At 47.1% G+C, this 13674-nt stretch overlaps 1 non-coding gene across 1 annotated transcript; it reads left to right on the plus strand.

Annotated features, from left to right (window-relative positions):
- The first annotated feature begins 1796 nt into the window (after nucleotides 1–1796).
- On the plus strand, nucleotides 1797–1868 carry trnaw-cca (transfer RNA tryptophan (anticodon CCA)). Its single transcript has one exon. It is a non-coding gene; the product is annotated as a tRNA-Trp (tRNA).
- Nucleotides 1869–13674: the final 11806 nt, after the last annotated feature.

Here is a 13674-nt window from a genome sequence, read left to right on the forward strand (position 1 = left end):
CAGAGGGGTTTCTGCATTAGTTCTGGGTGGGGACAGCATCTTTCCCCTTCTCTCTTCCTCTTGTCTGTATCACTGTGCTTTTATTTCTCTATTTATTCCCCCTGTCTCAGTTTCTAGTGTTTAAAAGGGAACAAAAGATGAAATGGGTGTCACTGTGGAACAATTTCTCTCACTCAAAGTTAGACGCACTACCGTTGCACCATGAGGTCTAGGTAGCTAGCCATTGATATTCAGGTTAATATATAAATATATATAAATATATCTATATGTATCATAACCGTTCCCTGGTGGTCGAGGGGTTACGATCCGGCGCACTAAACTGGTTTCAATTCTCGATCAATTCATCACATAAAAATAATTGAGGTTTGTGAGACGATTAATAATTGCTGTAATCAACATGAATACCAATACTTTCTGCGATAGACCGAGCTCACAGACTATCTGGCTTCTCCTGCCCTTTGCCAGGCACGTGTTTGGGGTTTAATTTTACAAACTGGGTGAGTTCGCTGATCGCGGGGAGATGGTAGGAGCCTCTGTGGCCCCACTGTGAGGATGTGGAAGTGAACACGGTGGCTGGGTGATCCGTGACATTTCTGTAAAGGGCAGCGGAGGAGAAGGATTGAGAACTTTCAGTGTGGGACAGAAGTTGTTTTAGGTGAGCCAACACATTCCCGATCAGCACAGAGGGAGCTCACTGGTCAGCTCCCCTCTGTTGGGGCTGCTGTGCCAGAGGTTTATGTAGTGTAGTGGTTATCACATTTGCTTTATACGTGAAAAGTACCCGGTTTGATTCTGGGTAGAAACATTATGTTTAAACTTGCTATAAGGGAACAATCGGAGGAGAGTTTAGTCTCCTGGATAATGCTGCCTGACCTGCTGAGATTTCCAGCATTTGCTGTTTTTATTAGCTATTTATTCTCCTGGTAGAAATGCTCCCTTATTCCTGAATTGCTCTTTATTTAACCAATAAATAGACAACTTTCAGTGAGAGAAAACGGATCCACCGGGGACCTTTCGCGTGTGAGGCCAACGTGATATCCGCCACACTGCAGCCCATCAAAGCGCGAGAAACCACTGAATATAAAGGATGAGCTCACAAATATCAGGGGCAGTGCAGTCTGGTCAACGTCAAACCCTCCTTTCTTATTCAGCAGTGGCATGAACGGGAATCAGATGCCACAAAATTTCATTAAAGATACAAATACAAGTAAAACTTCCAAATCGTTTCACTGTAACATTCTTTCACTTTATTTGAAATCCTACTGCGTTGAATCTGAAAATGATCACCATGGGATTTTATCTTCACGACTGATTCTAATTTCTCTGCACGGAAGGAATAACCGGTGCTGTTAAATTTGACAAAAGTTGCGCCAGATTCCTGGTGACATCGGCAATACAGTGTGTAAAATGCGTCAACTTGCTGAAGAACATAAGAACAAAAGAAATAGGAGCAGGAGTCGGTCATACGCCCCTCGAGCGTGCTCCACCATTTAATACGATCATGATCGATGCGATCATGGACTCAGGTCCACTTCCCTGCCCGCTCCCCAAAGCACAGCACAAATGATTGAAGTATCGACTGTCCCTCAGTTAGCATTTCTTTCATTGTGCAAAAGTAGGTGAGGGGTTAATTAATGATGCTTTTCCACAAACGCAACACAAAAGTTTAAGAAAAAAACATACGGTGACTGGCAGTTGAGCACTGCTTCTGACACCTGGTGGGAATGGGCGTGGAATTTAAAGTCCCTTGTATTGTGAAAGCTTCATATAGAGGAACATCTGAAACACATCGTGTAGGCCTCGTGGCGCAACGGTAGCGTGTCTGACTCCAGATCAGAAGGCTGCGTGTTCAAATCACGTCGGGGTCACTGTTCTTTCAGAATTAATATTTTCTTTGCAGTTTGGCAATAACCAGAACCTTGTTCCAAGGTCTGTCTCTCCGTCTCACTGTTTCCCCGGAGTCAGGCAGAGATACGCCTGCTGCCCTAATTTAATTCATGTGACAGGACACACAAGTTCAAAATCAACTTGCAGGTGGCCACACACACCGCCGAGCGGTCGAAGGTGCTGTGATTAGATCGCAGTTTTCTCTGGAGGTGTGGGTTTGAATCCAAATTCTGACATTTATTATTATTAATCATTAAGCGAAACTCATTGTTTGACACCACGACCAACTCCTTAAAACTGGGATTCTGCAGTTCACCTGCTCGCTTAACATTTCCGTCTGACCTGGTGCTGAAAGTGGAGATGTTTCCGCAGTGTCGCGGTTAACACGTTCGCCTCACACGCGAAAGCTCACCAGACGGGAATATTTTCTGGAGGTTTCTCCTCATGCATGCTCAGGGGCGAGTTTGTTCTCCTGTGAAAAGTTCATAAGATGATAAACATGTAAGAATTAGGGGCCGGAATAGGCCATTCGGCCCCTCGAGCCTGGTCCACCATTCAAGAAGATCCTGGCAGTTCCTCGACAGCAAGTTTAAACATCTGGGGCGGAGCCAACGGGCGACTGTCTGCAATCAGTGAGAGAACGGTATGTTTGGCAGAAGCCTGGCGAGCTCAGTCAGTCAAACATAAGACTTTTAATCTCAGTGTCGTGGTTTCGACACCCACATTGAACATTTACATATTTCATAGAATTATAGATTGAGAGAAGTTTGCAGCACATAAAGAGGCCATTTTGGCCAATCACTTCCACCCCGGCCAACAAGAGGCGATCCAGCTTCATCCCACTTTCCAGCTCTGGGTCCATAACCCTGCAGGTTACGGCACTTCAGGTGCACATCCAAATACTTTTTACTTGTGGTATCTACCTCCGCCATTATTTCAGGCAGCGAGTTCCTGACCCCCACAAACCTCTGTATGAAGAATTTTACCTTCAAATCCTCTTTAAACCTTCTACCAATTACTTTCAATATATGCCCCCTGATTGTTGACCCCTCTGCTATCCACTATATCTAAGCCCCTCATAATTTTATAGATCTCAATATTGTCTCCCCTCAGCCTCCTCTGTTCCAATGAAAACAAACCCAGCTGATCCAATCTGTCCTCATAGCTAAGATTCTCCACACCTGGCAACATCCTCGTAAATCTCCTCTGTACCCTCTCGTACAATCACATAATTCCTGTAATACGGTGACCAGAACTACATGCAATACTCCAGCTGTGGCGGAACCAGTGTTTTATACATTTCAAGCATAACCAACCTGCTCTTCTATCCCATGCCTCAGCCAATAAAGGTAAGCATTCCGTGCACCTTCTTACCCACCTTATCCAACTGGCCTGCTACCTTCAGGGATCTGTGGACATGCTCTCCAAGGTCCATTTGTTCTTCCACACTTCTCAATGTCCGACCATTTAATGTGTGTTTCTTTCCTTGTTTGCCCTCCCCAAATGCACAGCCTCACACTTCTCTGGATTAAATTAGTGTCACCTGAAAACGTTTTAATCATACCTCCTATATTTAAGTTTAGATCATTGATGTTACCACTAAAAGCCAGGGACCGAGCACTGAGCCCTGTGGAACCCCACTGGAACCATCCTACCAGTCCCAAACACTCCCATCAAACATTACCATTTGCTTCCTGCCTCTGAGCCAATTTTAGATCCAACTTGCCACTTTGCCCTGGTCCCATGGGCTTTGACATTTGTGACCAGTCTTCCATGTGGGAACTTGGCGAAAGCTTTGCTAAAATCCTTATACACTACATCATATGCACTGCCCTCATCAATCCACTTGGTTACCTGCTCAAAAAATTCAATCAAGTGAGTCAGACAAAACCTTCCCTGAACAAATCCATGCTGACTATCCATGATTAACCCATGTCTTTCTAAATGCAGAAATTAAATCATCGATAAATTTTATCCTTCTTTCACGGGAAATCACCATTCATTAACCGATTATCTTTATTGTGCATGTATAAAATAAGTATACACCCGGTACACTCAATGTACAGTTACATAAGCCCACTGGATGTATCTTCACACTGTATGCACTATGCTTGTACCACCAGAGGGTGCAACTGGTGGAGACCTCGGGGTCACCTGTACACGACAGGTAACCACGTATAAAAGGGAGCTCACAGTACTGTACCCTCACTCAGGAGCTGCAATAAGTGAACTAAGGTCACCACAGTTCAAGTACAATACCTTACCTCGTGGAGTCATTACTAGAATGCTTACAGACACAATAACTGGTGACGAGAATACGAATTTCCATGTGATAATGGCTAACCTTGGCACGTTTGAACAATTCGCCGATGGGGAAGATTATAAAGCCTTTGTGGAAAGGCTCGAACACTTCTTTATTGCAAATGACATGGGGGGAGACGACCCGACCTCGCTGGCTGATAAGTGCAGAGCTATCCTGCTCAGCAGTTGTGGGCCCACCGTCTATGGCCTTGTCAGGGACCTGCTAGTCCCAGAGAAGACAATAACATATCTTGAGCTCGTAACGCTGGTACAGGAACAGCTCAAACCTAAAGAGAGCATCCTCACAGCCAGACACCGGTTCTCTCCCCACCGGTGGATCCGAATGCCAAGAAATCGCAAAATATGCTGCAGACCTGAGACGATTGGCTGCACCATGTGATTTTAGTGATCACCTCACCGAAGCACGAAGGGACATCTTTGTTATTGGAATCGGTCACAAGGGCCTTCTCCACAGGCTGCTCTCTGCGGACACCACGGTCACCCTGCAGAAGGCAATTAACGTGAGCCAGGCGTTCATGATCTCGGCCTGCGATTCCAAGTGGATGTCTCACCCCCAGGACTCTAACCCGGCAAGTACTGTGAACCGACGGGTGCCTTTTAGAGGCAGGGCTGCTGCTAGCAGTCTCCCTCAGGGAAGAGAGAACAGAACCCCGAGTCCCACAATGCTGAGTCCGCCACATGTGGCCAACCGGCCAACCCCGTGCTGGCGCTGTGGAGGAAATCACAGGGCCCACCAGTGCCGCTATAAAGACTATACTTGCAAAGGCTGTAACATGAAGGGCCACCTCCAGCGAATATGAAAGAGAAATCGTACTCACTGAGTCGATGAAGAGTTGGCTGATCATCCGGAGTCCAGCGACGATGAGGTGTACGGAGTGTTAACCTGCACCACCGAGAGTTCCCCGGTGAAAATGGAAGTTGAAGTCAACTATGTTCCAGTCACGATGGAGGTGGACACAGGGGCGAGCCAGTCACTGATGAATCAGGCAGCCTTTGAGATACTCTGGGACAATCCAATCGAACGACCTAAAATGATCCCGATCGAAGTGAAACTGCTCACCTACACAAACGATACATCCCAGTCGTTGGCAGCTTGGATGTCCAGGTGTCCCATGGCGGCGAGATGCACAGGTTACCTTTGTGGATCATTGCTGGTGATGTTCCAAAGCTATTAGGAAGAAGGTGGATGAAAAAGATCACTTGGAGCTGGGAATAGCTCCAACCTCCAGCGATCGACATCCCCCATGACCCCGAAGTTGGATCCAGCACAACACCTGAAAAACCAACCGCCCAACTCGACTGTGAGGTAACGACACAGACCGCTCAACCCAACGGCGAGATGATCCACCCAAACAACCAGACCTCACCTTCGAGGCTCCAGTGGCAGAACTCCAGAGAAGAAAATTCACGCAGAAGATAACTTCCTGGCTTCCGTGGCAGAACCTGGGGAGAAAATGATCACCGCAGCCTACCTCATGGAGAGAAAGAAGATGGCATCTGAACCACGAAGTGAAGGGCCTGAAGTCAAGATGGCGGCAGCCAGACCACAAGGGAGCAACACGTGATGCCGAGCGGCGAACCGGATTGGGGTAAAGATTGAAAGACCCTCTTAAAGGAGACCGGCAACCCATCACAATTAAAGGGACAGTTCCACTCTTTATACAGCGATGATGGTGATACAAATGTAAAAGATGTAACTGACAATTTCAAGTTGGTAAATGTAACTAATCATGATAAGTCAGGCGATTGCGGTCAGAACCAATGTATTGTGAGAGTAAACGAAGTGATGACGTGCGATGCTGGGATTTACAAGCATGCCGACAAAACCAAGGGCAACCTCCCGTCAGCACCCAGGTCCCGCGACCATGTAGCCTGCCCCTCCGGGACCAATGTGATACCCCAGGGAGTGTGGCCACACACAAAGGGAGCATACCAGCTGCAGGGCCAGTGATCAGCGGACGTCAAAGGCACCACTACTGGTACCCTGCCCCCGTTCGGCTCCACCTCTCTGGCCACCAGGGCCAGTACTGGGAGCGAGCGGATATCACCCTCCTGCTCTCCCAACGGGACCTGGGATGACCAGGCTCCCATTATCATTGACGAGCAGCAGGGAGTCACCGCAGCCATCAAAGGAGGACAAGGAGGCCACACACTCCTGTGGCTCTGCTCATCACTAGGCAACGGCAAAGGCTCTGAGACTCAGCCAGGTGAGCGATCTGAGCCCACCCAGCTGGCAGGGGACACAGCTCCGTAATCAGACAATATGGACGCAGTCTGGTTACTCTGGAACTAGTGTCCTAACCCACCTGCATCTACACAACCCAGGGGCAAGACTGTGATACCACGTATGTACCTTACCTGTAAAATGTACTTGTTCCACTACTGCAGAACCCAAACAGTGATGTAACTAATCCGATGTTTTTTTGTTCTTTCTGTCTGTACAGGTCTGCACATGCAGGTGTTGAGCCACACACATGGTCTATGTATGGGGGGGGGGGTGGGTGCGGGGGGGGATTGGATGTTTGTAGCCATGGGCACACATGGATCACACCCAGAACCCACTCAACCCCCACTGCAACCTCCAACCATCCACTGCTGAACATTTCCCAATGTCGTGGCAACAAGGACTTGGGGGTCCACAAGGAGAGAACCAAGCCAAAGCATAGACAAGGTGCAAGGGCTTTGGGCACTCAAGTCTCGGGCCAGAGCACACAATGCAAAGGCCAGTGGCACAAGACTAAGTGGAGAGTGATGTTGTGTCTGTTTAGTATAAGTATACTCCCTGTACACTCAATGTACAGTTACATAATACGACTGGATGTACCTTCACACTGTATATACGATGCCTGTACCACCAGAGGGTGCAACTGGTGGAGACCTCGGGGTCACCGGTACACGACAGGTAACCAGGTATAAAACGGAGCTCACCATAATGTACCCTCACTCAGGAACTGCAATTAATGGACTAAGGTCACCACAGTTCAAGTACAATACCTTGCCTCATGGAGTCATTACTTGAGTGCTTCCAGACACAATAGAAAGAGATTAAACATTAAATGGTAGGACATTGAGAATTGTAGAGGAACAAAGCGACCTGGGAGTGCATGTCCACAGGTCCCTTAAGGTAGCAGGCAAGGTGGATTAGCTGGTTAAGAAGACATACAGAATGCTGGCCTTCTTTAGCCGAGGCCTAGAATAAGAGAGCAGGTGGATTATGCTTGAATATAAAACACTGGTTAGGCCACAGCTGGAGTACTGCGTGCAGTTCTCGTCACCACTTTACAGGAAGAAGACTGTGATTGCACTGGAGACTTACAGAGGAGATTTCGAGGATGTTATCGGGAGTGGAGAATCTTAGCTATGAGGACAGATTGGATAGGCTGGGGTTGTTTTTCTTGGAACAAAGTGGGCTGAGGGGAGGCATCATTGAAGTGTATACAATTATGAGGGGCCTTGATATAGTGGACAGAATGGGCCCATTTCCCTTAGCAGAGGGGTCAACAACTATGGGGCATAAATTTTAAGTCATTGGTAGAAAGTGTCGGGGGGATTTGAGGGGAAATTTCTTCATGCAGAGGGTTGTGTGGGTCTGGAACTCACTGCCTGAAAGGGTGGGAGAGGCAGAAACGCTCACCACATTTAAAAAGTGCTTGGATGTGCACCTGAAGTGCCGTAACCTGCAGGGTTATGGACCGAGAGCTGGAAAGTGGGATTAGGCTGGAGAGCCTGTTATTGGCCGGCACGGTCACGATGGGCCGAAATGGCCTCCTTCCGTGCTGTAAACTTCTGATTATATAATTCGATGAAAAATAATCACCAAATGTGGGCTCGCACCTCTGACCCTGAGATTGAGAATCTCATGATCTACTGACTGATTTAGCTGGGCTTCTGCAAAATGCACCTTTTTGTCGTTGATTACAGCTCTGTCCCAGATGTTTAAACTTGCTGTCGAGGAACTGCCAGGATCTTCTTGAATGGTGGACCAGGCTCGAGAGGCCGAATGGCCGACTCTGGCCCCGAACCCTTACATGCTTATGATCTTATGACATTTCACAGGAGAACAAACTCGCCCCTGAGCATGCATGAGGAGAAAGCTCCAGAAAATAATCCCGCCTGGTGAGCTTTCGCGTGTGAGGCGAACGTGTTAACCGTTACACTGCGGAAACATCTCCACTTTCAGCACCAGGTCAGACGGAAGTGTTAAGCGAGCAGGTGGACTGCTGAATCCCACTTTTTAGGCGTTGGTCGTGGTGTCAAACAATGAGTTTCACTTCATGATTGAAAACAGGAAGTGTCAGAAGTGTGATGTGAACCCACAACTCCAGAGGAGACTGCGACCTAAACAGAGAACCTTGGACCGCTCGGCCATCCTGACTATTTAGGGCAATATGTGGCCAACTGCAGGTTTATTTTGAACTTTTGTGTCCTGTCACATGAAATAAATTAGGGCAGCAGGCGTATCTCTGCCTGAAACCGGGGAAACAGTGAGACAGACCTTGGAGCAAGGGTCTGGATATTGCCAAACAGCAAAGAAAATATTAATTCCCGAATTACCCTGAAGAACAGTGACCTCGACGTGATCTGGGGTCAGACACGCTACCGTTGTGCCACGAGGTCGATACAGCACATCGGAAATGTTTGACTCTATGAAGGTTTCACAATACAAGGGGCTTTAAAATCCCCGCCCATTCCCACCGGGTGTCAGAAGCAGCGCTCACCTGCCAGTCACCGTATGTTTTGTTGTTCAACTTTTGTGTTGCTTTCACAGGATTGCATCATTAATTAACCCGTCATCTTCTTTTGCACAATGAAAGAAATGCTAACTGAGGGACAGTCGATACTTCAACCATTTGTTCCTCTGCTTTGCATAGAAAGATAGAAACATAGAAAACAGGTGCAGGATTAGGCTATTCGGCCCTTCGAGCCTGCACCACCATTCAATATGATCATGACTGATCATTCACCTCAGTACCCCTTTCCTGCTTTCTCTCCATACCTTTGATACCTTTAGCCGTAATGGCCACATTTGACTCCCGTTTGAATATATCTAACGAACTGGGCTCAACAACTTTCTGTGGTAACGAATTCCACAGGTTCAGAATTCTCTGAGTGAAGAAGTTTCTCCTCATCTCAGTCCTAAATGGCTTAACCCTTGTCCTTAGACTGTGACCCCTGGTTCTGGACTTCCCTAACATCAGGAACATACTTCCTGCCTCTAACCTGTCCAATCCCATCAGACCTGTATATGTTCTCTGCGATCCCTTCTCATTCTTCTAAATTCCAGTGAAGAAAAGTCTAGTTGATCCAGTCTTTCTTTACATGTCAGTCCTGCCCTCCCGGGAATCAGTCTGGTGAACCTTCGCTGCACTCCCTCAATAGCAAGAATGTCCTTCCTCAGATTGGAAACCAAAATTGTACACAATATTCCAGGTGAGGCCTCACCAAGGCCTGCGTCCGCGCACATACAGAGGCTGAATTCCAGGACATAGTCGACGCATTTACTGAGGCATATGAAAGCATGGGCCTTACGCTAAACATCCGAAAGACAAAGGTCCTCCACCAGCCTGTCCTCACTGCACAGCACTACCCCCCAGTCATCAAGATCCACGGCGCTGCCCTGGACACCATGGACCACTTCCCATATCTCGGGAGCCTCCTATCAACAAGAGCAGGCATCGGCGACGAGATTCAACACGGCCTGCATGCACCAGTGCAGCCTTCGGCCGCCTGAGGAAAAGAGTGTTTGAAGACCAGGCCCTCAAAACTGCCACCAGGCTCATGGTCTACAGGGCTGTAGTAATACCTGCCCTCCTGTAAGGCTCAGAGACATGGACCATGTACTGTCGACACCTCAAGTTGCTGAAGAAATATCACCAACGATGTCTCCGCAAGATCCTACAAATCCCCTGGGAGGACAGTCGCACCAACATCAACGGCCTTATTCAGGCTAACATCCTCAGCTTTGAAGCAATGACCACACTCGATCAGCGCTGCTGGGCAGGCCACATAGTCCGCATGCCAGACACGAGACTCCCAAAGCAAGTGCTCTACTCGGAACTTCTTCATGGCAAACGAGCCAAAGTGGGCAGCAGAAACTCTACAAGGACTCCCTGATAAAGTGCAACATCGCCACTGACACCCAGGAGTCCCTGACCCAAGACCACCCTAAGTGGAGGAAGTGCATCCGAGAGGGCTCTGAGCACATCGAGTCTCAACGCCGAGTGCATGCAGAAATCAAGTGCAGACAGCAGAAAGAGCGTTCGGCAAACCTGTCCAACCCATCCCTTCCCTCAACAACTATCTGTCCCACCTGTAATAGGGTCTGTGGCTCTAGTATTTGACTGTTCAGCCACCAAAGAACTCACTTTACGAGTGGAAGCAAGTCTTCCTCGCTTCCGAGGGACTGCCAATGTAGATTCCAAAATTCATGGAAACCCCCCAGTGTTTGGACTCACTGAAAAGGAAATTCGATTTAGGCCTATTAAACATAAAGTTTGGGATTCTAAAAAGCATATGGAAGAAATCTACTATTCTTAACCAAGTTTGGGATTTTAAAATGCATGTTTGGGCCTGTGGGGAAACGCTGCAGTGACAGAGGGGTGGGATTTAGAGTTTGGATATTGTAGCTAATCAGTTTGTCTGGGGGAGCTCTTTAACCATAGTCAGGCCCCCAGAAAACATTAGCATTTAAACAATCGACCACGGAAGAAACATTATCCACCTTACCCACAGTACCCAAATATCACATCCACATTCCAACATCTTTTCAACATGTATAAAAATATCTGGCTCAGCTCAGACTTCCCGAAGCCAAAGCAGTGCTATTACAATGGACAAGAGTTCATCAGTTCATAAATAAGGAGTATCACCATCCCAAAGTCTATCAACACCAGATTAAAACATTTAATCAAGTCTCAGTTAGCTAGTCCGCCAAAACTTATACAATGAAGACCACTTAAATCAATGGGCAGCAAAACATAAACAAAAGAAACGTTAGATTTGGCACGAAGATTAAGCAGCCTCTCAGAGTATAACTGGGGGCCTATCGTAGCAAGAGCAACCTATTTTTCTGACCATTACTTTGCAACAACAAGATCAAGATCGAGAGCACACGGCAAGAAAACACAGGAAGAGACATCACGACATCGGAGAAAAGAACTTCAAAAAACCAATATGTGGAACATCAATACCAACTGACTTGGTAACAGTCATCAACCGGACCACCGCGACCGACGGACCCAACCAGGAAAATCAACCACGAGAAAACTGGGGTCCACGCAAGTGTTCCACTCTACAATTTGTGCCTCGACTGTCCAGCAGGTAAAAATTACCGAAACAACTTAAAACCCGATTGATGACAAAGGATACCGGCTTCGGGACAATCAGAATACTTCGTCACAGACAAGGCACCGGAAGGCTGGAAGGTAGATCACACCGGTTGTGGGAGAGCTGGTTGGCGGTGACATGGAAGTGTCTGCAGTGTGCGGGACCAGACTGCTTCCACACATCCACAATGAATGTCCCACCCTTTTTTGGGGAAAAGTACAACTGAGAGTGGACAAGTTCCATCCCGGTCAGAGCAATCTGAAGCTTTAACTGACTGACACCGCAGTTTGGGATTGTAATGTCTGTAAGCATGTAATGCTTGTAGCTCCACACTGTGGATGTGGACGTATTGTGTACTGCAACTGTATCGTTAATCATTAAACAGAACAGGCTCTTTCCGGAGAGTTCCGAGAGAGCAGCCTGCATGTTCCAAAGCTGTGTGTGCTGTGCTCTGTGAAGATATCACAGCGATGTCTTGCAATATGTGCATCTATCAGTCTCTGTGGTGCAATGGATACGTGCGTTCAGCTATTAACTGCAAGGTTGGTGGATCGTAGCCCATTCAGGGACAAAGCCTTTAATTGTTTTTCCCTGAGGATACGGTGCCGTGCAGTTCCAGGTTTTCATTGTCCATTTTGGTTGCACGAGTATATTCCGCAACCATTGCCAGCTGTGCTGTTATCAAGTTATACCAACTGTTACTTGCATTTTCGCGTGGTTGTTCATTGTCTCGTCGCCAATTGATACGCTCATAATAAAGAATGAAACTGAGTACTGTGAACAATGAGTAAGTGTGACATTAGCTCCTTTAATAAAACTCCAGAGTGCTTTTATACCGTGCTGCCAAGGGATGCTGGAATCCCTTGGGACTCCAACAGGTAGGCCCTCTGGTGGTGGTGTGATGCAGATCGCTCAGGGTTAAATACATAACACAAGGTGTGCACAGAAATCAACCATCAAAAGCCCTGTCATTAACTCAGGGGTTTCCTGCAATTTTCTGATCGCAAAGCGCTTTCAGTCCTTGTCCTTAAAATTGCAGATGTGGGAATTGGGAGTTTAATGACTTTGAAAGGAGAACATTGTTGTTTGGTGCAGTTCCGTTCAGAGAAATGTTTGTGAAAGGAACGTTTTGCAGAGAGAGGGATTGAGCATTTCAGCTTATTGCTGAACACTTCTCTCTGGGCACTGAGCTAAGCAGCAGTTTCCGTAGTGTAGCGGTTATCATGTTTGCCTCACACGCGAAAGGTCTATGTTTCGAGCCTGTGCGGAAACATTATTTGTGAAGCAAAAACTTGTCTGCAATAAAATTGAACAAAAGCTGACCGGGATACATTGTCGCATGAGCAATGAACATTTTAAAACTAATCTACTCAAATACAGAGTGTGTAAAATCAGATCGGGGATAAAACTTCATCAAGCGTTAAAGTTTCACTAATTATTAAAGTTCAGTTATTGAAATTTCGATTGTCCCTTTTCGCATTTCTTTCATTCTGCGAAACAACACTATCGGTTTATACAATCAGATCTGAGTTCCATTTGAAACCCACAAACAACTCATTAATTATTCGCTCTTCCCCAGTTCCAGAGCTCAGAGGGTTATTGTCCATCCCTGGGATGCAAACTACCTCAGGCCCGGGGCAAAGCTCCTCGTGCACCGAGCACAGGCTCAAGAAAACCCCGGGGGAGAGGATATCCCGATCACTGGGCCTTCCAGCAACACTGAACAAGCGCCCGGTCTGAAACTTTCCCGAGAATTAACTTGTAACTGAAGCATCCAACAGTCAGGATGGCCGAGCGGTCTAGGGCGCTGCGTTCAGGTTGCAGTCTCCTCTGGCAGTGTGGATTCAAATCCCACTCCTGACATTCAGTGTTTTTAATTACAAACTCATTTGTTTTGACACCATTCTGAAGTGCTTTGGGACATCCATCGAACTTCATAAAATTACTCCACTTCAATTCCAAACGGTGATATCAAAGTTACTTCCCAAACCAGGAAACGATCCCGGGTGGCTGCAGCGAAAGGAATGGTTTGGTGAAGCATTGAAAGGTGCCCTCTAAATATCTCTAAATAATAGAAGGTTATGGGTTCATTAATGATGTTTTTCCGTGAAAGCAACATAAATTTTAAGGAACAGTAAT

This window comes from Pristiophorus japonicus, chromosome 28 (assembly GCF_044704955.1).
Source record: "Pristiophorus japonicus isolate sPriJap1 chromosome 28, sPriJap1.hap1, whole genome shotgun sequence".
Classification (NCBI taxonomy): domain Eukaryota; kingdom Metazoa; phylum Chordata; class Chondrichthyes; family Pristiophoridae; genus Pristiophorus; species Pristiophorus japonicus.